At 54.1% G+C, this 25,531-nt stretch overlaps 1 long non-coding RNA gene across 2 annotated transcripts in view; it reads right to left on the bottom strand.

The window, feature by feature from the left end:
• Positions 1-6,191: 6,191 nt before the first annotated feature.
• The window catches only part of LOC128930647 (uncharacterized), a 20,788-nt gene continuing 1,448 nt past the window's right edge, over positions 6,192-25,531 (bottom strand). Inside the window, exons 2-4 of one of the 2 annotated variants that reach the window (XR_013531842.1) lie at positions 22,771-22,900; positions 18,755-19,167; positions 6,192-7,187 (exon numbers count right to left, since the gene is read on the bottom strand). This is a non-coding gene — a long non-coding RNA (uncharacterized LOC128930647). Of the gene's footprint in view, positions 7,188-14,761; positions 15,151-18,754; positions 19,168-22,770; positions 22,901-25,531 lie in introns of those variants that run through there. The other variant, XR_013531843.1, reaches the window with a different exon arrangement.

The following is a 25,531-nucleotide window of genomic DNA, read 5'->3' as shown; positions in this document are numbered from 1 at the left end:
ACCCCTCCCAGCTTGAAAACCTAGGACCCCTCCCAGCTAGCAAACCTAGGACCCCTCCCAGCTTGGAAACCTAGGACCCCTCCCAGCTTGCAAACCTAGGACCCCTCCCAGCTTGCAAGCCTGTGACCCCCTCCCAGCTTGCAAACCTAGGACCCTTCCCAGCTTGCAAACCTACGACCCCCTCTCAGCTTGGAAACCTACAAACCCCTCCCAGCTTGCAAACCTAGGACCCCCTCCCAGGTTGCAAACTTACGACCCCCTCCCAGCTTGCACACCTAGGACCCCTCCCAACTTGGAAACCTACAAACCCCTCCCAGCTTGCAAGCCTGAGACCCCCTCCCAGCTTGGAAACCTACGACCCCCTCCCAGCTTGCAAACCTACAAACCCCTCCCAGCTTGCAAACCTAGGACCCCTGCCAGCTTGGAAACCTACGACCCCCTCCCAGCTTGGAAAACTACGACCCCCTCCCAGCTTGGAAAACTACGACCCCCTCCCAGCTTGGAAACCTAGGACCCCACCAAGCTTGCAAACCTAGGACCCCCTCCCACCTTGCAAACTGAGGACCCCCTCCCAGCTTGCAAACCTAGGACCCCTCCCAGCTTGGAAACCTAGGACCCCACCAAGCTTGCAAACCTAGGACCCCCTCCCAGGTTGCAAACCTAGGACCCCTCCCAGCTTGCAAACCTACGACCCCCTCCCAGCTTGGAAACCTACGACCCCCTCCCAGCTTGGAAAACTACGACCCCCTCCCAGCTTGGAAAACTACGACCCCCTCCCAGCTTGGAAACCTAGGACCCCACCAAGCTTGCAAACCTAGGACCCCCTCCCACCTTGCAAACTGAGGACCCCCTCCCAGCTTGCAAACCTACGACCCCCTCCCAGCTTGAAAACCTACGACCCCTCCCAGCTTGCAAACCTAGGACCCCCTCCCAGCTTGCAAACCTACGACCCCCTCCCAGCTTGAAAACCCACGACCCCTCCCAGCTTGCAAACCTAGGACCCCTCCCTGCTTGGAAACCTAGGACCCCTCCCAGCTTGGAAATCTACGACCCCCTCCCAGCTTGCAAACCTAGGACCCCTCCCTGCTTGGAAACCTAGGACCCCCTCCCAGCTTGCAAACCTACGACCCCCTCCCAGGTTGCAAACCTAGGACCCCCTCCCAGCTTGGAAACCTACAAACCCCTCCCAGCTTCCAAACCTAGGACCCCTCCCAGCTTGCAAACCGACGACCCCCTCCCAGGTTGCAAACCTATGACACCCTCCCAGTTTGCAAACTTACGACCCCCTCCCAGCTTGCAAACCTACGACCCCTCCCAGCTTGCAAACCTAGGACCCTTCCCAGCTTGCAAACCTAGGACCCCCTCCCAGCTTGGAAACCTAGGACCCCCTCCCAGCTTGCAAACCTACGACCCCCTCTCAGCTTGCAAACCTACAAACCCCTCCCAGCTTCCAAACCTAGGACCCCTCCCAGCTTGCAAACCGACGACCCCCTCCCAGGTTGCAAACCTATGACACCCTCCCAGTTTGCAAACTTACGACCCCCTCCCAGCTTGCAAACCTAGGACCCCTCCCAACTTGGAAACCTACAAACCGCTCCCAGCTTGCAAATCTACGACCCCCTCCCAGTTTGCAAACCTACTACCCCCTCCAAGCTTGCAAACCTAGGACCCTTCCCAGCTTGGAAACCTACAAACCCCTCCCAGCTTGCAAACCTACGACCCCCTTCCAGCTTGCAAACCTACGACCTCCTTCCAGCTTGCAAACCTACGACCCCCTCCCAGCTTGCAAACCAAGGACCCCTCCCAGCTTCCAAACCTAGGACCCCTCCCAGGTTACAAACCTACGACCCCTCCCAGCTTGCAAAGCTACAAACCCCTCCCAGCTTCCAAACCTAGGACCCCCTCCCACCTTGCAAACTGAGGACCCCCTCCCAGCTTGCAAACCTAGGACCCCTCCCAGCTTGGAAACCTAGGACCCCTCCCAGCTTGCAAGCCTGCGACCCCCTCCCAGATTCCAAACCTAGGACCCCTCCCAGCTTGGAAATCTATGACCCCCTCCCAGCTTGCAAACCTAGGACCCCTCCCAGCTTGCAAAGCTACAAACCCCTCTCAGCTTGGAAACCTACGACCCCCTCCCAGCTTGCAAACCTAGGACCCCTCCCAGCTTGTAAACCTACCACCCCCTCCCAGCTTGCAAACCTAGGACCCCTCCCAGCTTGGAAACCTAGGACCCCTCCCAACTTGGAAACCTAGGACGCCTCCCACCTTGCAAACTGAGGACCCCCTCCCAGCTTGGAAACCTACGACCCCCTCCCAGCTTGCAAAGCTACAAACCCATCCCAGCTTGCAAAGCTACAAACCCCTCCCAGCTTGCAAACCTAGGACCCCCTCCCAGCTTGCAAACCTAGGACCCTTCCCAGCTTGCAAACCTACGACCCCCTCTCAGCTTGGAAACCTACAAACCCCTCCCAGCTTGCAAACCTAGGACCCCTCCCAGCTTGCAAACCTAGGACCCCCTCCCAGGTTGCAAACTTACGACCCCCTCCCAGCTTGCACACCTAGGACCCCTCCCAACTTGGAAACCTACAAACCCCTCCCAGCTTGCAAGCCTGAGACCCCCTCCCAGCTTGGAAACCTACGACCCCCTCCCAGCTTGCAAACCTACAAACCCCTCCCAGCTTGCAAACCTAGGACCCCTGCCAGCTTGGAAACCTACGACCCCCTCCCAGCTTGGAAAACTACGACCCCCTCCCAGCTTGGAAACCTAGGACCCCACCAAGCTTGCAAACCTAGGACCCCCTCCCACCTTGCAAACTGAGGACCCCCTCCCAGCTTGCAAACCTAGGACCCCTCCCAGCTTGGAAACCTAGGACCCCACCAAGCTTGCAAACCTAGGACCCCCTCCCAGGTTGCAAACCTAGGACCCCTCCCAGCTTGCAAACCTACGACCCCCTCCCAGCTTGGAAACCTACGACCCCCTCCCAGCTTGGAAAACTACGACCCCCTCCCAGCTTGGAAAACTACGACCCCCTCCCAGCTTGGAAACCTAGGACCCCACCAAGCTTGCAAACCTAGGACCCCCTCCCACCTTGCAAACTGAGGACCCCCTCCCAGCTTGCAAACCTAGGACCCCTCCCAGCTTGGAAACCTAGGACCCCACCAAGCTTGCAAACCTAGGACCCCCTCCCAGGTTGCAAACCTAGGACCCCTCCCAGCTTGCAAACCTACGACCCCCTCCCAGCTTGGAAACCTACGACCCCCTCCCAGCTTGGAAAACTACGACCCCCTCCCAGCTTGGAAAACTACGACCCCCTCCCAGCTTGGAAACCTAGGACCCCACCAAGCTTGCAAACCTAGGACCCCCTCCCACCTTGCAAACTGAGGACCCCCTCCCAGCTTGCAAACCTAGGACCCCTCCCAGCTTGGAAACCTAGGACCCCACCAAGCTTGCAAACCTAGGACCCCCTCCCAGGTTGCAAACCTAGGACCCCTCCCAGCTTGCAAACCTACGACCCCCTCCCAGCTTGGAAACCTACGACCCCCTCCCAGCTTGGAAAACTACGACCCCCTCCCAGCTTGGAAAACTACGACCCCCTCCCAGCTTGGAAACCTAGGACCCCACCAAGCTTGCAAACCTAGGACCCCCTCCCACCTTGCAAACTGAGGACCCCCTCCCAGCTTGCAAACCTAGGACCCCTCCCAGCTTGGAAACCTAGGACCCCACCAAGCTTGCAAACCTAGGACCCCCTCCCAGGTTGCAAACCTAGGACCCCTCCCAGCTTGCAAACCTACGACCCCCTCCCAGCTTGGAAACCTACGACCCCCTCCCAGCTTGGAAAACTACGACCCCCTCCCAGCTTGGAAAACTACGACCCCCTCCCAGCTTGGAAACCTAGGACCCCACCAAGCTTGCAAACCTAGGACCCCCTCCCACCTTGCAAACTGAGGACCCCCTCCCAGCTTGCAAACCTAGGACCCCTCCCAGCTTGGAAACCTAGGACCCCCTCCCACCTTGCAAACTGAGGACCCCCTCCCAGCTTGCAAACCTAGGACCCCTCCCAGCTTGCACACCTAGGACCCCTCCCAGGTTACAAACCTACGACCCCTCCCAGGTTACAAACCTACGACCCCTCCCAGCTTCCAAACCTAGGACCCCCTCCCACCTTGCAAACTGAGGACCCCCTCCCAGCTTGCAAACCTAGGACCCCTCCTAGCTTGTAAAAAACCATACATACATATGCCAGGCACAGTGGCTCACGCCTGTAATCCCAGCACTTTGGGAAACTGAGGCAGGCGGATCACTTGAGGTCAGGAGTTTGAGACCAGCCTGGCCAACGTGGTGAAACCCCATCCCTACTAACACTACAAAAAATTAGCTGGGTGTGGCGGCGCGCACCTGTCATCCCAGCTACTTGGGAGGCTGAGGCAGGACAATGGCTTGAACCCGGGAGGGGGAGGTGACCGGAGATTGCGCCCCTGCCCTCTACTCATGCCCCGCAGGTGAATAAACAGTCCCAGAGCCTGTTTACAATAGCAAAGACCTGGAACCAACCCACATGCCCGTGGATGATACACTGGGCTGGGAAAATGTGGCACATAATATGCACCATGGAATAGTACGCAGCCAGGAAAAAGGATGAGTTCGTGTCCTTTGTAGGGACATGGATGCACCTGGAGACCCTCATTCTCAGCAAACGGACACAAGAACAGAAAACCAAACGCCGCATGTTCTCGCTCATAGGCGGGTGTTGAACGATGAGAACACGTGGACACAGGGAGGGGAGCGTCACACACTGGGCCTGTTGGGGGGTGGGGGCTACGAGAGAAGTAACTGGGGGTGGGGGGACAGGGAAGGGGTAGCAGGGGGTGGGGGACCAGGAAAAGGATATCAGGGGGTGGGGGGCCAAGGGAGGGGCAGCCGGGGGTGGGGAGCCAGGGGAGGGTTAGCAGGGGGTGGGGGACCAGGAAAGGAAGTAACAGGGGGTGGGGGGCTAGGGGAGGGGTAGCAGGGGGTGGGGGGCTAGGGGAAGGTTACCAGGGGGTGGGGAGCCAGAGGAGGGATAGCAGGGGGTGGGGGGCTAGGGGAAGGTTAGCAGGGGGTGGGGGGCCAGGAAAGGGAGTAACAGGGGGTGGGGGGCCAGGGGAAGGATATCAGGGGGTGGGGTCCAAGGGAGGGGTAGCAGGGGGTGGGGGTCAGGGGAAGGATATCAGGTGGTGGGGGGCCAGAGGAGGGATCACAGGGGGTGGGCGGCCAGGGGAGGGGTAGCAGGGGGTGGAGGCCAGGAAAGGGAGTAACAGAGGGTGGGGGGCCAGAGGAGGGATAGCAGGGGGTGGGGGTCAGGGGAAGGATATCAGGCGGTGGGGGGCCAGCGGAAGGATATCAGGGGGTGGGGTCCAAGGGAGGGTTAGCAGGGGGTGGGGGGCCAGGGGAGGGGTAGCAGGGGGTGGGGGACTAGGGGAAGGATATCAGGTGGTGGGGGGCCAGAGGAGGGATCACAGGGGGTGGGGTCCAAGGGAGGGGTAGCAGGGGTTGGGGGGCCAGGAAAGGGAGTAACAGGGGGTGGGGGGCCAGGGGAAGGATATCAGGGGGTGGGGTCCAAGGGAGGGGTATCAGGGGGTGGGGGACTAGGGGAAGGATATCAGGTGGTGGGGGGCCAGAGGAGGGATCACAGGGGGTGGGGGGCCAGGGGAGGGGTAGCAGGGGGTGGGGGCCAGGAAACGGAGTAACAGGGGGTGGGGGGCCAGGGGTAGGATATCAAGGGTGGGGAGCCAGAGGAGGGGTAGCAGGGGGTGGGGGAGTAGGGGAAGGATATCAGGTGGTGAGGAGCCAGAGGAGGGATCACAGGGGGTGGGGGGCCAGGGGAGGGTATCAGGGGGTGGGGTCCAAGGGAGGGGTAGCAGGGGGTGGGAGCCAGGGGAGGGGTAGCAGGGGGTGGGGGACTAGGGGAAGGATATCAGGTGGTGGGGAGCCAGAGGACGGATCACAGGGGGTGGGGGGCCAGGAAAGGGAGTAACAGGGGGTGGGGGGCAAGGGGAGGGTTAGCATGGGGTGGGGGGCCAGGGGAGGGATATCAGGGGGTGGGGTCCAAGGGAGGGGTAGCAGGGTTCTATTGGGGTGAACAGGGGAGGGACGGGGGGGTAGTTGGGGAGGGACAGCCTTGGGAGAAATGCCCGATACAGGTGAAGGGGAGGAAGGCAGCAAATCCCACTGCCACGCGTGTCCCTGTACCACAACCTTCCATGTTCTTCACGTGCTCCCCAAAACCTAAAATGCAATTTAAAAAATAAAAATAAATAAATAAACAGGGGGCCCAAAAATCCCTTATGGAAAACGCACAGGGTGAGAAGAAAAGGGGAAAAACATATTTATGTGTGTGTGTGTGTGTGTGTGTGTCTCAAACACCCATGAAATCAAAGGGACGCCCCCATCTCCCGGCCCGAATCCCGACCCAGCCCCGCGTCCCCCCCGGACAGGGTTGCTTTCAGCAAGGTTTGCACACAAAGCCTCATTATCCGTCGGCCACATCAATCCGGGGCGTCTGGTTCCTTCTGCAAAGACTTCAGCTCCGTGTCACCCCGTGGGTCAGGGGCGTGTCCCCCAGTTGCAAAAAAATAAAATATAAAATAAAATAAAATAAAAAGCATTTGCAGGAAATCACCCTGTAGCTTGAAAGGGACACAGTGTGGCAGGGCCAGAGAGGAGAGTGGGGCCCCCCCCACCCCGCGTCTTAGGTTTGGGGGTGTGACCGAGGCCGACGTTTCAGGCCTTTTATTCTTTTTTTTTTTTTTTTTTTTTAATAAGCATGAATATTTTAAAGTGGATTTTCGGCCTGAGAAATAATTGGTATTTACAGCTGTTAAGATAATGAGGTGCTTTCTCCGGGAGACAGAAGGAGGATTTCTCTCCGTGGCCTGAGGGTCCCGGAAGACCGGGGTGGGTGGGGGGGGACGCTTCTCCCTGGAACCCCCTAATCCAGCATCTCTGGGGACCAAAGTCAGGCTTCGTGACAAGCTCACAGTGTGTCCTGAAGAGTCAAAGGCCTTGTTTTCAGGGGCGAGTAGGTTTCCAGGCCACGGGGCCTGGCCACGGGACCACACACCTGTTGTCCGTCCCGGAAGAGACTCACCTGGGCAGGTGATCGCCGTGCACGGGACAGGTCCACACAGCAGCCCACGGCTGTGAAACACTCCAGAAAATAATAATAATTAAAAAAATAAAATAAAATGAAAAGAATGTGTGTAAAACGCTCGTCTGTCGTCAGAGACGGTACGTGGCCGGGCGCCGTGGCTCAAGCCTGTAATCCCAGCACTTTGGGAGGCCGAGGCGGGCGGATCGCCTGAGGTCACGGGTTCGAGACCAGCCTGGCCAATATAGTGAGACCCCGTTTCTAGGAAAAATACACAATTAGCCGGGCGTGGAGGCTCTCACCCCTTTCAGCCCAGCGCTTTGGGACGTCGAGGCGGGAGGATCACCTGAGGGCGGGAGTTCGAGACCAGCCTGGCCAAGATGGTGAAACCCCGTCTCTACTAAAAATACACCCTGCCCCTCACGTCTTCCCCCCACTGCCCCCACCCTGCCCCTCACCTCTCCCCCCAGTGCCCCCACCCTGCCCCTCACCTCTCCCCTCACTGCCCCCACCCTGCCCCTCACCTCTTCCCCTCACTGCCCCCACCCTGCCCCTCACCTGTTCCCCCCACTGTCCCCACCCTGCCCTCACCTCTCCCCCCACTGTCCCCACCCTGCCCTCACCACTCCCCCAAGTGCCCACACCCTGCCCCTCACCTCTTCCCCTCACTGCCCCCACCCTGCCCCTCACGTCTTCCCCCCACTGCCCCCACCGTGCCCCTCACCTCTCCCCCCACTGTCCCCACCCTGCCCTCACCTCTCCCCCAAGTGCCCACACCCTGCCCCTCACCTCTCCCCCCCACTGTCCCCACCCTGCCCCTCACCTCTCCCCCCACTGCCCCCACCCTGCCCCTCACGTCTTCCCCCCACTGCCCCCACCCTGCCCCTCACCTCTCCCCCCACTGCCCACACCCTGCCCCTCACCTGTTCCCCGCACTGTCCCCACCCTGCCCCTCACCTCTCCCCCCACTGCCCCCACCCTGCCCCTCACGTCTTCCCCCCACTGCCCCCACCCTGCCCCTCACCTCTCCCCCCACTGCCCACACCCTGCCCCTCACCTGTTCCCCCCACTGTCCCCACCCTGCCCTCACCTCTCCCCCCACTGTCCCCACCCTGCCCTCACCACTCCCCCAAGTGCCCCCACCCTGCCCCTCACCTCTCGCCTCACTGCCCCCACCCTGCCCCTCACCTCTCCCCTCACTGCCCCCACCCTGCCCCTCACCTCTTCCCCTCACTGCCCCCACCCTGCCCCTCACGTCTTCCCCCCACTGCCCCCACCGTGCCCCTCACCTCTCCCCCCACTGTCCCCACCCTGCCCTCACCTCTCCCCCAAGTGCCCACACCCTGCCCCTCACCTCTCCCCCCCACTGTCCCCACCCTGCCCCTCACCTCTCCCCCCACTGCCCCCACCCTGCCCCTCACATCTTCCCCCCACTGCCCCCACCCTGCCCCTCACCTCTCCCCCCACTGCCCACACCCTGCCCCTCACCTGTTCCCCGCACTGTCCCCACCCTGCCCCTCACCTCTCCCCCCACTGCCCCCACCCTGCCCCTCACCTCTCCCCCCCACTGCCCCCACCCTGCCCCCTTCCCCACTGCCCAGCCTTTAATCTTGAATTTCTGCATGAGCCACATGGCTCCCTATTACCCGCCCGGCCTGGAAACAGACCCAGAGGACCCCTAAGTCCTCGGTTTAAAAGCAGAGACCGAGGGAGGAGTCGGGGGGGGTGTGGGGGGCCTTTGCAACCCCCCCAAAAACAGCCTGGATCATCGTTGTCCGTCACAGCCCGGCAGGGATTTGCCCTCGAATGCCGTGGAACGAGAGTCGCTTTGAAAATGTGGAATCTCCCAGCACTTTGGGAGGCCGAGGCGGGAGGATCCCGAGGTGGAGAGATCGAGACCGTCCCGGTCACCGTGGCGAATCCCCGTCTCTACTAAAAATACAAAAAATTAGCTGAGCATGGTGGCGCGTGCCTGTAATCCCAGCTATCGGGGAAACTGAGGCAGGAGAATCGCCTGAACCCGGGAGGCGGAGGCGGCGGTGAGCCGAGATCGCGCCTGGGTGACAAGAGCGAAACTCCGTCTCAAAAAAAGAAAAAAAATCATAAATGTGCTAATAACTCTTTGTTAAGCCCCATCCCACGTAGCTCATCCTTTTTCATGGCTGCATAGTATGCCATAGTAATCCTATGTGGCTGTGAGACACGCCGAGCTCATCCTTTTTTATGGCTGCATAGTATTCCATAGTAATCCTACGTGGCTGTTAGACACGCCGAGCTCATCCTTTTTCATGGCTGCATAGTATTCCATAGTAATCCTACGTGGCTCTTACACACGCCGAGCTCATCCTTGTTCATGGCTGCATAGTATTCCATAGTAATCCTACGTGGCTGTTAGACACGCCGTGCTCATCCTTGTTCATGGCTGCATAGTATTCCATAGTAATCCTATGTGGCTGTTAGACACGCCATGCTTATCCTTGTTCATGGCTGCATAGTATTCCATAGTAATCCTATGTGGCTGTTAGACACGCCGAGCTCATCCTTTTTCATGGCTGCATAATATTCCATAGTAATCCTACGTGGCTGTGAGACACGCCGAGCTCATCCTTTTTCATGGCTGCATAGTATTCCATAGTAATCCTACGTGGCTGTTAGACACGCCGTGCTCATACTTTTTCATGGCTGCATAGTATTCCATAGTAATCCTACGTGGCTGTGAGACGCGCTGAGCTCATCCTTGTTCATGGCTGCATAGTATTCCATAGTCATCCTACGTGGGTGTGAGACACGCCGTGGTCATCCTTTTTCATGGCTGCATAGTATTCCATAGTAATCCTACGTGGCTGATAGACACGCCGAGCTCATCCTTTTTCATGGCTGCATAGTATTCCATAGTAATCCCACGTGGCTGATAGACACGCCGAGCTCACAGGCACGTAGGACGTTCCACGTCCTTGTACTTTCACCGAGATATCAGAGCTGGACGTGCTCACAGCCGTGTCCCAGCTGTCCGTGGCCGTCACCTGTTTAGAAAAGTTTCAAGTCGTCACCCAGTCGGGTTTCAGTTTAGATGCTGAGTCTGGCTCCGGCCCACGGGGCTCAGACGTGGCAGGAAGGACGACCCCACGTGCGTCAGGGACACATGTGTGTGTTTTCCGTGGTTCATCGTCCTCTCGTGGCAAGATGGCGAGTGGGGGTCCCCTCCCTGCAGCCCAGGAGGTAAAAAGTGCGTCGCTGACAGATCGTCCGTGGCCAACGATAAATAAATTACACAAATACACAAAAGGACAAGATTTCGCGCCCATCTCCCTCGACTTCCAGCCACTCGTGACTTACACTTCCCTGTGGAATGAGGTGTTTCCACAGCCACCCGTGGAAAGTGGTTCACAGCTGGCAAAAGAGACAAGGCCCGTGGTCGCTCGGCGGGGTGGGCTGTAGATGGCGTCTCCGTGGGTCTCCTGTGTCCCCTCCTTCCCGCCGGGGCTTTGTCGTTACACGACAGGCTCGGGGGACGTGTGTTTCTCAGCCCCCATCCAGGAAAATCGCCTCTGATGCCTGAAACTAGGTCTCGGCCTCCGCAGCCACCAACGGGCGACGTGGCCTAATGAAGCCACGGCCCTTTCTCTGGGTCACCTGTCTTCTCCCGTGGAATTGAAGGGAACGTGTGAGGATTGAGTGAACCTGATTTATGGGTGTGAAAGTGCTTTGGGCAAGTTACACACACATACACAGACACACACACAGACACACATACACACACAGACACACAGACACACGGACACACAGACATACACAGACACACACACACAGACATACACATACACACACACAGACACACACACAGAGACACACATACACACACAGACACACACACAGACACACACACATACACAGACACACACACATACACACAGACACACACAGACACACACACACAGACACACACACACAGACACACACACAGACACACAGACACACACACACAGACACACACAGACACACACATACACACACGTACACCGACACACACACAGACACACACACGTACACAGACACACACACAGACACACACAGACACACACACATACACAGACACACACACAGACACACACAGACAAACACAGACACACACACACAGAGACACACAGAATCACACACACAGACACATACACACAGACACACACACACAGACACAGACACACTCACAGACACACAGACACACTCACAGACACACAGACACACACACACAGACACAGACACACTCACAGACACACAGACACACTCACAGACACACAGACACACACACATACACACAGACACACACACAGACACAGACACACTCACAAACACACAGACACACTCACAGACACACAGACACAGACACACTCACAGACACGCAGACACAACCACATACACAGACACACACACACAGACACAGACACACACACACAGACACAGACACACACAGACACAGACACACACACAGAAACACACACATACAGACACACACACAGACACACAGACACACACACAGACACACACAGACACACACAGACACACACACATACACAGACACACACACAGACACACACGTACACCGACACACACACAGACACACACACAGACACACACATGTACACAGACACACACAGACACACACACAGACACACACACAGACACACAGACACACACACAGACAGACACAGACACACACAGACACACACACATACACAGACACACACACAGACACACACGTACACCGACACACACACAGACACACACACAGACACAGACACACTCACAGACACACAGACACACTCACAGACACACACACACAGACACACACACATACACACAGACACACACACAGACACAGACACACAGACACGCAGACACAACCACATACACAGACACACACACACAGACACAGACACACTCACAGACACACAGACACACACACACACAGACACACACACATACCCACACACACACACACACACACACGTATTTAATATATTAACACAAGTGCAAAAGCACTTTCTCCAAGTTAGAGCTTTTCTGGTATGTTAAAAAATAACCTTGCCTCTAAATATGTATAATACATATTATATGCAATATATATATTTATATATCATATATGTAACACATATATTTAGATATCTATATATTTAGATATATTAAATATACATAATGTGATATATATTACATATACTATATATAAAATAAATATATATATTTATATAAATAATCTATATAAATTATATATAATTATATATATTATATATTTATTAATATTTATATTTATTTATATAAATATATAATTTATATCAATATATAAATTATATATATTAGGCATAATATATAAAATAAATATATATATCATATAATATATATATCTAATTTATATATAACATTTATATAATTTATGTATAACATAATATGTATAAATTATATATAATATAATATAATATATAAATATATAAATAGTATGTATTATTTATAAGTGTATATAATATTTAATATATGATTAAGGATTTATAATATAATATCATTAAAATATATCTGTTTATATATGTAAATATACAAATATATCTAAATATATAAGTATATATATAAATACACATAACATATAATATATTTATTTAGACGCAGGGTCATTTGTCAACATACTAGAAAAACTCTAACTTGTAGAAACCATTATTACACCCATATATATATAAATATATTCTTATAAACTTATAAATATATATAATTATATATTTATAATTATATCAACATAATATATAATATACAAATGTATATATATGGTTGGAAATAGGCTCTCGGTGCCACAAAGAAACATCAGCCCTGAGACAAAGCATCTCTCAGCAACGCGGTTTTTACTTCCTGGGGTGCAGGGAGGGGACCCTCAGTAGCCATCGTGCCACGAGAGTACAATGAACCATGGAAAACACACACGTGTATCCCTGACTCATGTGGGGTCGTCCTTCCTGCCCTGTCTGAGCCCCGTGGGCGGGAACCAGACTCACCATCTAAACTCAAACCCGACTGGGTGACGACTTGAAACTTTTCTAATCAGGTGACAGCCACGGACACCTGGGACACGCCTGTGAGCACGTCCAGCTCTGATATCTCTGTGAAAGGACAAGGACGTGGAATGTCCTACGTGTCTGTGAGCTCGGCGTGTCTAACGGCCACGTAGGATCACTATGGAATACTATGCGGCCATGAACAAGGATGAGCTCGGCGTGTCTAACAGCCACGTGGGATTACTATGGAATACTATGCAGCCATGAAGAAGGATGAGCACAGCGTGTCTAACACCACATTGGATTACTATGGAATACTATGCAGCCATGAACAAGGATGAGCTCGGCGTGTCTAACAGCCACGTGGGATTACTACGGAATACTATGCAACCATGAACAAGGATGAGCTCGGAGTGTCTAACAGCCACGTAGGATTACTATGGAATACTATGCAGCCATGAACAAGGATGAGCTCGGCGTGTCTAACAGCCACGTGGGATTACTACGGAATACTATGCAGCCATGAACAAGGATGAGCTCGGTGTGTCTAACAGCCACGTAGGATTTCTAGGGAATACTATGCAGCCATGAACAAGGATGAGCTTGGCATGTCTAACAGCCACGTAGGATCACTATGGAATACTATGCAGCCATGAACAAGGATGAGCTCGGCGTGTCTAACAGCCACGTAGGATCACTATGGAATACTATGCAGCCATGAACAAGGATGAGCTCGGCGTGTCTAACAGCCACGTAGGATCACTATGGAATACTATGCAGCCATGAACAAGGATGAGCTCGGCGTGTCTATGAGCCACGTAGGATGGGGCCTCACGGAGTTACGAGCACACTTATGATTTAACAAGAAAACTTTAAAAAGGAACTTTGCTACTTAAGCACTTGGTGAGGCCCAAAAACAGTGGATCACGAGATCAGGGGTTTGAGACCAGCCTGGCCAATATGGTGAGACCCCACGTCTACTAAAAATGGAAACACTTAACCTGGGCACCGTGGCGGGTGCCTGTGATCCCAGGTGTTTGCGAGGCCGAGGCGGGAGAATGGCTTGAACCCAGGAGGCAGAGGCTGCGGTGAGCAGAGATTGTGCCACCGCCCTGCGGCCTGGGCGACAGAGCAAGACTCCATCCCCCCCCACCCCAAAAAAAAACAGCCCTTCTAACTGGCATGAACCGGTCCCTGTTTTTACCCCAGCAGTGAACGGTCAGAGGTCGTCAGGTGGGGACTTCGGGGACGGATATCAGGTGGTGACGGCATCGGGGACGGAGAGAATTAGGAGAAATACCTGATGTAGAAGACGGGGACATGGATGCAGCAAAGCACCATGGGACGTGGTTACCTGTGTAAAAACCTGCACAGTCTCTACGTGGACCCCAGAACCTAAAGTATCATTTTTTTAAAAAAAAATGTAAATCATTAAAATTCATTTATGTTCCTGTTTTTCGGCTTCCGTAAGTGCCAGACCCAGACCCAGTGGCTTAAACAGTAGATATTGATTAGTCACAAAATGTATCTTAAAATATAAATGAATGTTACACGTCTCCATTGAGAAGAACTTTCCAGAAATAAAAACAGGTCCATTCGACTACATTCAATTTTAAACCTCTTTATGTTTAAAAAAAACATAAACCATTTCAAGCAGCATAAAAGAAGCTCAGCAATAGTCACGAAATTTGGCAAGGATCAAAGAGCCTGTGTCCTTAACATATAAAGAGCTCTTACAAATCAACAAGAATGGCTGCTATTCACGGACCGCTTTCCGTGCATTAAAATTCCACGTTACTCAATGTGCATATATTACCTGGTTTACGTGTCGTTAAAAAGTCTAGGTGGTTTGCCACAGACTGAGAAAGTCACAGTCGAAGGAATGAATTAAGTTCTCCGGAGAAACCGAGGTAGTAAATCGTGGTGTTGTGTTTGGATTGAAACCCAGTTTCGTGGCCTCCAAAGTTCAGGGCCCTGACAACGGCTCACGGCAACTAATTTACAGAAGAGAAACACACGTAACTCATAATCATGAAAACCAACTGTTCCCCACAAAAAAAAAAAAATTGGAATTTTTGGAGACGATGACATTTGCACAGTTTCTCATTTTCCTTTTAAAAGGAAACGTGACGTTAATCACAGCACAACGACCCTGGTGACGTCCAGCGTGGCTGGTACGACCATAAATTAGAACTTCCCCCCCCCACACACCCAAGTCGTTTCACACGATGAATCGCGCCTTTTACAAGTGCGTGGGATGAAATCCAATAATTCTACCTGGAGGAGTCGACCCCAACAATGAACGTTTCATGGGGTACAAGCGTCAGGGAACCGTGTATATCCTCCTGAAACAGCTGTGAACACACCCAGAGTCCACCTCACGCAGGAATCTGAAGTCTCGTTTTCCAGAACGAGGGAACGACGTGAAAATATACTTATTATTGTTTTTTTCTTCTTAATTTATTTAAAAAAAAAATTTTTTTTTTAATTTTATTTATTATACTTTAATTTCTGGGGGCACCTGTGCAGGATGGTGACAAGGTGTCTACACGGGCCAGGGTGGTTTGCTGCATCCATCCCCCATCACCTATATTTAGGTATTTCTCCTAATGCTCTCCCTCCCCAATCCCCCCACCCCCTGGTCTCCCTCCCCAATCCCCCCACCCCTGGTCTCCCACCCCAATCCCCCCACCCCCTACTCTCCCTCCCCAATGCCCCCACCCCCTGGTCTCCCTCCCCAATCCCCCCACCCCCTGCTCTCCCACCCCAATCCCCCCACCCCCTGCTCTCCCTCCCCAATCCCCCCACCCCCTGGTCTCCCTCCCCAATCCCCCCACCCCCTGCTCTCCCTCCCCAATCCCCCCACCCCCTGGTCTCCCTCCCCAATCCCCCCACCCCCTGGTCTCCCTCCCCAATCCCCCCACCCCGTGGTCTCCCTCCCCAATCCCCCCACCCCCTGCTCTCCCTCCCCAATCCCCCCACCCCCTGCTCTCCCTCCCCAATCCCCCCACCCCCTGCTCTCCCTCCCCAATCACCCCACCCCCTGCTCTCCCACCCCAATACCCCCACCCCCTGCTCTCCCTCCCCAATCCCCCACCCCCTGGTCTCCCTCCCCAATCCCCCCACCCCCTGCTCTCCCTCCCCAATCCCCCCACCCCCTGCTCTCCCTCCCCAATCCCCCCACCCCCTGCTCTCCCTCCCCAATCCCCACACCCCCTGGTCTCCCTCCCCAATCACCCCACCCCCTGGTCTCCCTCCCCAATCCCCCCACACCCTGCTATCCCTCCCCAATCCCCCCACCCCCTGCTATCCCTCCCCAATCCCCCCACCCCCTGGTCTCCCTCCCCAATCCCCCCATCCCCTGCTATCCCTCCCCAGTCCCCCCACCCCCTGCTATCCCTCCCCAGTCCCCCCACCCCCTGCTATCCCTCCCCAGTCCCCCCACCCCCTGCTATCCCTCCCCAGTCCCCCCACCCCCTGCTATCCCTCCCCAATCCCCCCACCCCCTGGTCTCCCTCCCCAATCCCCCCACCCCCTGGTCTCCCTCCCCAATCCCCCCACCCCCTGCTATCCCTCCCCAATCCCCCATCCCCTGCTATCCCTCCCCAATCCCCCCACCCCCTAGTCTCCGTCCCCAATCCCCCCACCCCCTGGTCTCCCTCCCCAATCCCCCCACCCCCTGCTCTCCCTCCCCAATCCCCCCACCCCCTGGTCTCCCTCCCCAATCCCCCCACCCCCTGGTCTCCCTCCCCAATCCCCCCACCCCTGGTCTCCCACCCCAATCCCCCCACCCCCTACTCTCCCTCCCCAATGCCCCCACCCCCTGGTCTCCCTCCCCAATCCCCCCACCCCCTGCTCTCCCACCCCAATCCCCCCACCCCCTGCTCTCCCTCCCCAATCCCCCCACGCCCTGGTCTCCCTCCCCAATCCCCCCACCCCCTGGTCTCCCTCCCCAATCCCCCCACCCCCTGGTCTCCCTCCCCAATCCCCCCACCCCCTGGTCTCCCTCCCCAATCCCCCCACCCCGTGGTCTCCCTCTCCAATCCCCCCACCCCCTGCTCTCCCTCCCCAATCCCCCCACCCCCTGCTCTCCCTCCCCAATCCCCCCACCCCCTGCTCTCCCTCCCCAATCACCCCACCCCCTGCTCTCCCACCCCAATACCCCCACCCCCTGCTCTCCCTCCCCAATCCCCCACCCCCTGGTCTCCCTCCCCAATCCCCCCACCCCCTGCTCTCCCTCCCCAATCCCCCCACCCCCTGCTCTCCCTCCCCAATCCCCCCACCCCCTGCTCTCCCTCCCCAATCCCCACACCCCCTGGTCTCCCTCCCCAATCACCCCACCCCCTGGTCTCCCTCCCCAATCCCCCCACACCCTGCTATCCCTCCCCAATCCCCCCACCCCCTGCTATCCCTCCCCAATCCCCCCACCCCCTGGTCTCCCTCCCCAATCCCCCCATCCCCTGCTATCCCTCCCCAGTCCCCCCACCCCCTGCTATCCCTCCCCAGTCCCCCCACCCCCTGCTATCCCTCCCCAGTCCCCCCACCCCCTGCTGTCCCTCCCCAGTCCCCCCACCCCCTGCTATCCCTCCCCAATCCCCCCACCCCCTGGTCTCCCTCCCCAATCCCCCCACCCCCTGGTCTCCCTCCCCAATCCCCCCACCCCCTGCTATCCCTCCCCAATCCCCCCACCCCCTGGTCTCCCTCCCCAATCCCCCCACCCGCTGCTCTCCCTCCCCAATCCCCCCACCCCCTGGTCTCCCTCCCCAATCCCCCCACCCCCTGCTCTCCCTCCTCAATCCCCACACCCCCTGGTCTCCCTCCCCAATCACCCCACCCCCTGGTCTCCCTCCCCAATCCCCCCACCCCCTGGTCTCCCTCCCCAATCCCCCCACCCCCTGCTCTCCCTCCCCAATCCCCCCACCCCCTGCTCTCCCTCCCCAATCCCCCCACCCCCTGCTCTCCCTCCCCAATCCCCCCACCCCCTGCTCTCCCTCCCCAATCCCCCCACCCCCTGGTCTCCCTCCCCAATACCCCCACACCCTGCTATCCCTCCCCAATCCCCCCACCCCCTGGTCTCCCTCCCCAATCCCCCATCCCCTGCTATCCCTCCCCAATCCCCCCACCCCCTAGTCTCCGTCCCCAATCCCCCCACCCCCTGGTCTCCCTCCCCAATCCCCCCACCCCCTGCTCTCCCTCCCCAATCCCCCCACCCCCTGGTCTCCCTCCCCAATCCCCCCACCCCCTGGTCTCCCTCCCCAATCCCCCCACCCCCTGGTCTCCCTCCCCAATACCCCCACACCCTGCTATCCCTCCCCAATCCCCCCACCCCCTGGTCTCCCTCCCCAATCCCCCCATCCCCTGCTATCCCTCCCCAATCCCCCCACCCCCTAGTCTCCGTCCCCAATCCCCCCACCCCCTGGTCTCCCTCCCCAATCCCCCCACCCCCTGCTCTCCCTCCCCAATCCCCCCACCCCCTGGTCTCCCTCCCCAATCCCCCCACCCCCTGGTCTCCCTCCCCAATCCCCCACCCCCCAGGCCCCATTGTGCGACGTTCCCCTCCCCGTGTCCGTGTGTTCTCGTGGTTCAACGCCCACTTACGGGTGACAACATACGGTGTTTGATTTTCTGTTCTTGGGTCAGTTTACTGAGAATGACGCTTTCCAGCTTCATCCATGTCCCTGCAAAGGAAACCAACTCTTCCTTTTTCATGGCCTCGTAGTATTCCGTGGTGTGTATGGGAGACATTTTCTTCATCCAGCCTATCACTGACGGGCCTTTGCGTTGGTTCCAAGTCTTTGCTATTGTGAACAGTGACGCAATCAATGTGTGTGTGTCCTGAGGTCGCGAGTTCGACACCAGCCCGGGCAACACGGACAAACCCCGTCTCTACTCAATATACAGAACTGGCCGGGCCTGTAATCCCGGCCACTGCGGAGGCTGAGGGAGGAGGACAGCTTGAACCCGGGAGGTGGAGGATGCAGTGAGCCGAGATGGCGCCACGGAAGCCAAGCCTGGGAAACAAGAATGAGACTCGGTTTCAAAAGAAAAAAAAAAAAAAAGAAAGAAATTGAAGGGGCGGAGCTTCCAGGAACTGACTGGTTCCCACGGAAACCTTCACTGATGTTTCCCGACAAGCGGCCGCAAGTTCAAGGTCACCCCGGCCCAGGAGGGAAAACGCCCCAGAGTGAACCCCAGGGAATGAGGACCCAGGCTGTCTGCAGACCAGGAGGCCCAGAAATGCCGCGAGCTGAGGTCAGTGTGAGACGCCTGCTGTATACACACCTGACAGAGAGCACCAGCCAGCTGTATACACCCCACGCTACACACATACCACGGGCCAGCTGTATACATCCCACTCTAGAGACAGAGACAACAGCCCAGCTGTATACATCCCACACTACACACATACCACGGGCCAGCTGTATACATCTCACTCTAGAGACAGAAACCACAGGCCACCTGTATACAACCCACGCTACACACAGACCACGGGCCAGCTGTATACTTCTCACTCTAGAGACAGAGACCACAGGCCAGCTGTATACATCCCACGCTACACACATACCACGGGCCAGCTGTATACATCTCACTCTAGAGACAGAGACAACAGGCCAGCTGTATACATCCCACTCTAGAGACAGAGACCACAGCCCAGCTGTATACATCCCACGCTACACACAGACCACGGGCCAGGTGTATACATCCCACTCTAGAGACAGACACCACAGGCCAGCTGTATACATCCCACTCTAGAGACAGAGACCACAGGCCAGCTGTATACATCCCACTCTACACACAGACCACAGGCCAGCTGTATACATCTCACTCTAGAGACAGAAACCACAGGCCAGCTGTATACATCCCACGCTACACACATACCACGGGCCAGCTGTATACATCTCACTCTAGAGACAGAAACCACAGGCCAGCTGTATACATCCCACTCTACACACAGACCACAGGCCGGCTGTATACATCACACTCTAGACACAGACCACAGGCCGGCTGTATACATCCCACTCTATACATGGAGAGCACAGGCCAGCTGTATACATCCCACGGTACACACATACCACGGGCCAGCTGTATACATCCCACTCTAGAGACAGAGACCACAGGCCAGCTGTATACATCTCACTCTAGTCACAGAGACCACAGGCCAGCTGTATACATCCCACTCTAGTCACAGACCACAGGCCAGCTGTATACATCCCACTCTACACACAGAGACCACAGGCCAGCTGTATACATCCCACTCTAGACACAGAGAGCACAGGCCAGCTGTATACATCTCACTCTAGAGACAGAAACCACAGGCCAGCTGTATATATCTCACTCTAGACACAGAGAGGACATGACAGCTGTATACATCCCACTCTGGACACAGACCACAGGCCAGCTGTATACATCCCACTCTACACACAGAGGGCACAGGCCAGCTGTATACATCCCACGCTACACACAGAGACCACAGGCCAGCTGTATACATCCCACTCTAGATACAGACCACAGGCCAGCTGTATACATCCCACTCTAGACACACAGAGACCACAGGCCGGCTGTATACATCCCACTCTAGTCACAGACCACAGGCCAGCTGTATACATCTCACTCTAGATACAGACCACAGGCCAGCTGTATACATCTCACTCTAGATACAGACCACAGGCCAGCTGTATACATCCCACACTACATACAGACCACAGACCAGCTGTATACATCCCACGCTACACACAGAGACCACAGGCCAGCTGTATACATCCCACTCTAGATACAGACCACAGGCCAGCTGTATACATCCCACACTAGACACACAGGGACCACAGGCCGGCTGTATACATCTCACTCTAGTCACAGACCACAGGCCAGCTGTATACATCCCACTCTAGATACAGACCACAGGCCAGCTGTGTACATCCCACTCTAGATACAGACCACAGGCCAGCTGTGTACATCCCACTCTAGATACAGACCACAGGCCAGCTGTGTACATCCCACTCTACAGACAGAGACCACAGGCCGGCTGTATACATCCCACTCTATGAAGTCACATCAGTGTGCCACACCTGGTATTGGGAAACCGGGAAAATGTGTGTATATGCTTTCTGTATATACATATGTGTATATACGTGTGTATGTTTTTGCATGTGCATGTTTGTGTAAATGTGTGTATATTTATTCTGTACATGTGTATATATGTATATTTATTTCGTGTATTTCTTTGTGTATATGTAGATATATATTTGCAGAGATGCATGTGTATATATGCATGTGTGTACATGTATATATCTGTGCATGAATGTGTATATATGTGTTTCTACACATGTGTGTATATATGTATGTTTATATTTGTGTGTCTGTGTATATTTGCTTCTATATATGTAGATGTGTATTTGTATAGATGCATATGTGTATATATGCATGTGTGTATGTGTATATATGTGTGTATGTGGACATATCTGTGTATGAATGTGTATATATGTGTTTCTACACATGTGTGTATATATGTATGTTTATATTTATTTTGTGTGTCTGTGTATATTTGTTTCTATATATGTAGATCTGTATTTGTATAGATGCATGTGTGTACAGATGCATCAGTGTATGTGTATATATGTGTGTATGTCTGTACATCTGTGTATGAATGTGTACATATGTGTTTCTACACATGCGTTTATATATGTATGTTTATATTTATTTTGTGTGTGTTTGTGTATATTTGTTTCTATATATGTAGATATGTATTTGTATAGATGCATATGTGCATGTGTGTATGTGTATGTATGTGTGTATCTGTATATATCCGTGTATGAATGTGTATATGTGTTTCTATACATGTGGGCATATATGTATGTTTATATTTATTTTGTGTGTCTGTGTATATTTGTTTCTATATATGTAGATGTGTATTTGTATAGATGCATATGTGTATATATGCATGTATGTGTATATATGTGTGTATGTGGATATATGTGTGTATGAATGTGTATATATGTGTTTCTACACGTGTGTATATATGTATGTTTATATTTATTTTGTATATGTGTGTATGTGTATATTTGTTTCTATATATGTAGATATGTATTTGTACAGGTGCATATGTGTATAGATGCATGTGTATATGTGTATATATGTGTATACATCTGTGTTTAAATGTGTATATATGTATTTGTATATATGTGTATGTGTGTACATGTGTACACGCATGTATATCTGTTTGTGCATATACATGTGTGTACATGTGTTTATACATTTACATACGTACATAAGTTGCAAAAACACTTATACACACCCACCTATAATAATTAAAATGTAACTTGACTGCTAATTAGGACAAATTTTACAGAAAAAGAAAATAAGGCTGCAGGATTTATTTAAATGACACCAGGCCATGCGCCACGGCTCAGGCCTGTAATCCCAGCGCTTTGGGAGGCCGAGGCGGGTGGATCACTTGAGGTCAGGAGTTCGAAGCCGGCCTGGCCAACATGGCGAAACCCCACCTCTACTAAAAATACAAGTGAACCAAGATTTCACCACCGCGCTCCAGCCTGGGTGACAGAGCATGTATTTTCAGCCTCAGTGTTGCCTTTTTCTCCCTTCCCACCCACACCTACCTCAGGTGTGTCTGATTAAACGTGATCATTTCCGCTCCCGGCCTGGAGATAAAACGCGGCTTGAAGATGGAGGTCCCGACCGTGATATGATTTGAGAAGGTATTTCCGGAAAGTTTTGTCCATGAATCACCTAATGCAACAACCAAACCAAAAAAAAAAAAAGGTTTGCATTTGGGCCCATTCCTACCAGGGAGATTTGCACCCTCCCCCACCCCCAGTCCCTGATTCACAAAAGAGACGCTAAGCGTAATCTTCTGACTTGACAATGACATATGGGGCTCGGCTGAAAAGCACTTTTCAGGAATTATCACGGAAGAGCCTTTCCCCCCCCCCGACGCTCGCTGGTTCCTGCACCTGCTTCACACGCGAAGAAATACACCGTGGCGTCTCCGGAGGCCACGGAACCTGCAGCCACGTCATTCTACGAGGAGTCGAGCCAGGCCTGGGTGACAGAGCGAGACTGCTGTATACATCCCACGCTACACACAGAGAACACAGGCCAGCTGTATACATCCCACTCTAGACACAGACCACAGGCCAGCTGTATACATCCCACTCTAGACACATACCACAGGCCAGCTGTATACATCCCACACTACACACAGACACCACAGGCCAGCTGTATACATCCCATTCTAGACACATACCACAGGCCAGCTGTATACATCCCACGCTACACACAGACACCACAGGCCAGCTGTATACATCCCACTCTAGACACAGACCACAGGCCAGCTGTATACATCCCACTCTAAACACAGAGAACACAGGCCACCTGTATACATCCCATTCTACACACAGACACCACAGGCCAGCTGTATACATCCCACTCTAGACACAGACCACAGGCCAGCTGTATACATCCCACACTACACACAGAGAACACAGGCCACCTGTATACATTCCATTCTAGACACAGACACCACATGCCAGCTGTATACATCCCACCCCACACACAGAAACCACAGGCCAGCTGTATACATCCCACTCTAGACACAGAGAACACAGGCCACCTGTATACATCCCACGCTACACACAGACACCACAGGCCAGCTGTATACATCCCACACTACACACAGAGAACACAGGCCACCTGTATACATCCCACGCTACACACAGACACCACAGGCCAGCTGTATACATCCCACGCTACACACAGACACCACAGGCCAGCTGTATACATCCCATTCTAGAGACAGACACCACAGGCCAGCTGTATACATCCCACTCTAGACACAGACCACAGGCCACCTGTATACATCCCACGCTACACACAGACACCACAGGCCAGCTGTATACATCCCATTCCAGACACAGACACCACAGGCTAGCTGTATACATCCCACTCTAGACACAGACCACAGGCCAGCTGTATACATCCCATTCTAGACACAAGGACCACAGGCCAGCTGTATACATCCCATTCTAGACACAAGGACCACAGGCCAGCTGTATACATCGCACTCTACACACAGAGACCACAGGCCAGCTGTACACATCCCACTCGAGACACAGACCACAGGCCAGCTGTATACATCCCACGCTATACACAGACACCACAGGCCACCTGTATACATCCCATTCTAGACACAGACACCACAGGCCAGCTGTATACATCCCACTCTAGACACAGACCACAGGCCAGCTGTATACATCCCACTCTACACATGGAGAGCACAGGCCAGCTGTATACATCCCACTCTACACACAGAGACCACAGGCCAGCTGTATACATCCCACTGTGGACAGAGAGATCTTGAGCCAGCTGTATACATCCCACTCTAGACACACAGACCACAGGCCAGCTGTATACATCCCACTGTGGACAGAGAGATCATGAGCCAGCTGTATACATCCCACTCTAGACACACAGACCACAGGCCAGCTGTATACATCCTACTCTAGACACACAGACCACAGGCCAGCTGTATACATCCCACTCTAGACACACAGACCACAGGACAGCTGTATACATCCCACTCTAGACACACAGACCACAGGCCAGCTGTATACATGCCACTCTAGACACACAGACCACAGGCCAGCTGTATACAACCTACTCTAGAGAGACAGACCACAGGCCAGCTGTATACATCCCACTGTGGACAGAGAGATCACGGGCCAGCTGTATACAACCTACTCTAGACACACAGACCACAGGCCAGCTGTATACATCCCACTGTGGACAGAGAGATCACAGGCCAGCTGTATACATCCTACTCTAGACACACAGACCACAGGCCAGCTGTATACATCCCACTCTAGACACACAGACCACAGGCCAGCTGTATACATCCCACTGTGGACAGAGAGATCACGGGCCAGCTGTATACATCCTACTCTAGACACACAGACCACAGGCCAGCTGTATACATCCCACTGTGGACAGAGAGATCACGGGCCAGCTGTATACATCCTACTCTAGACACACAGACCACAGGCCAGCTGTATACATCCCACTCTAGATACAGACCACAGGCCAGCTGTATACATCCCACTCTAGAGAGAGAGACCACAGGCCAGCTGTATACATCCCACTCTAGAGAGAGAGACCACAGGACAGCTGTATACATCCCACTCTAGAGAGAGAGACCACAGGACAGCTGTATACATCCCACTCTAGAGAGAGAGACCACAGGACAGCTGTATACATCCCACTCTAGAGAGAGACCACAGGCCAGCTGTATACATCCCACTCTAGACACACAGAGACCACAGGCCAGCTGTATACATCCCACTTTAGAGAGAGAGACCACAGGAC

Source organism: Callithrix jacchus, chromosome Y, assembly GCF_049354715.1.
Source record: "Callithrix jacchus isolate 240 chromosome Y, calJac240_pri, whole genome shotgun sequence".
In the NCBI taxonomy this organism is placed as follows: Eukaryota; Metazoa; Chordata; class Mammalia; order Primates; family Cebidae; genus Callithrix; species Callithrix jacchus.
This window is presented reverse-complemented; position numbering and strand designations above follow the sequence as displayed.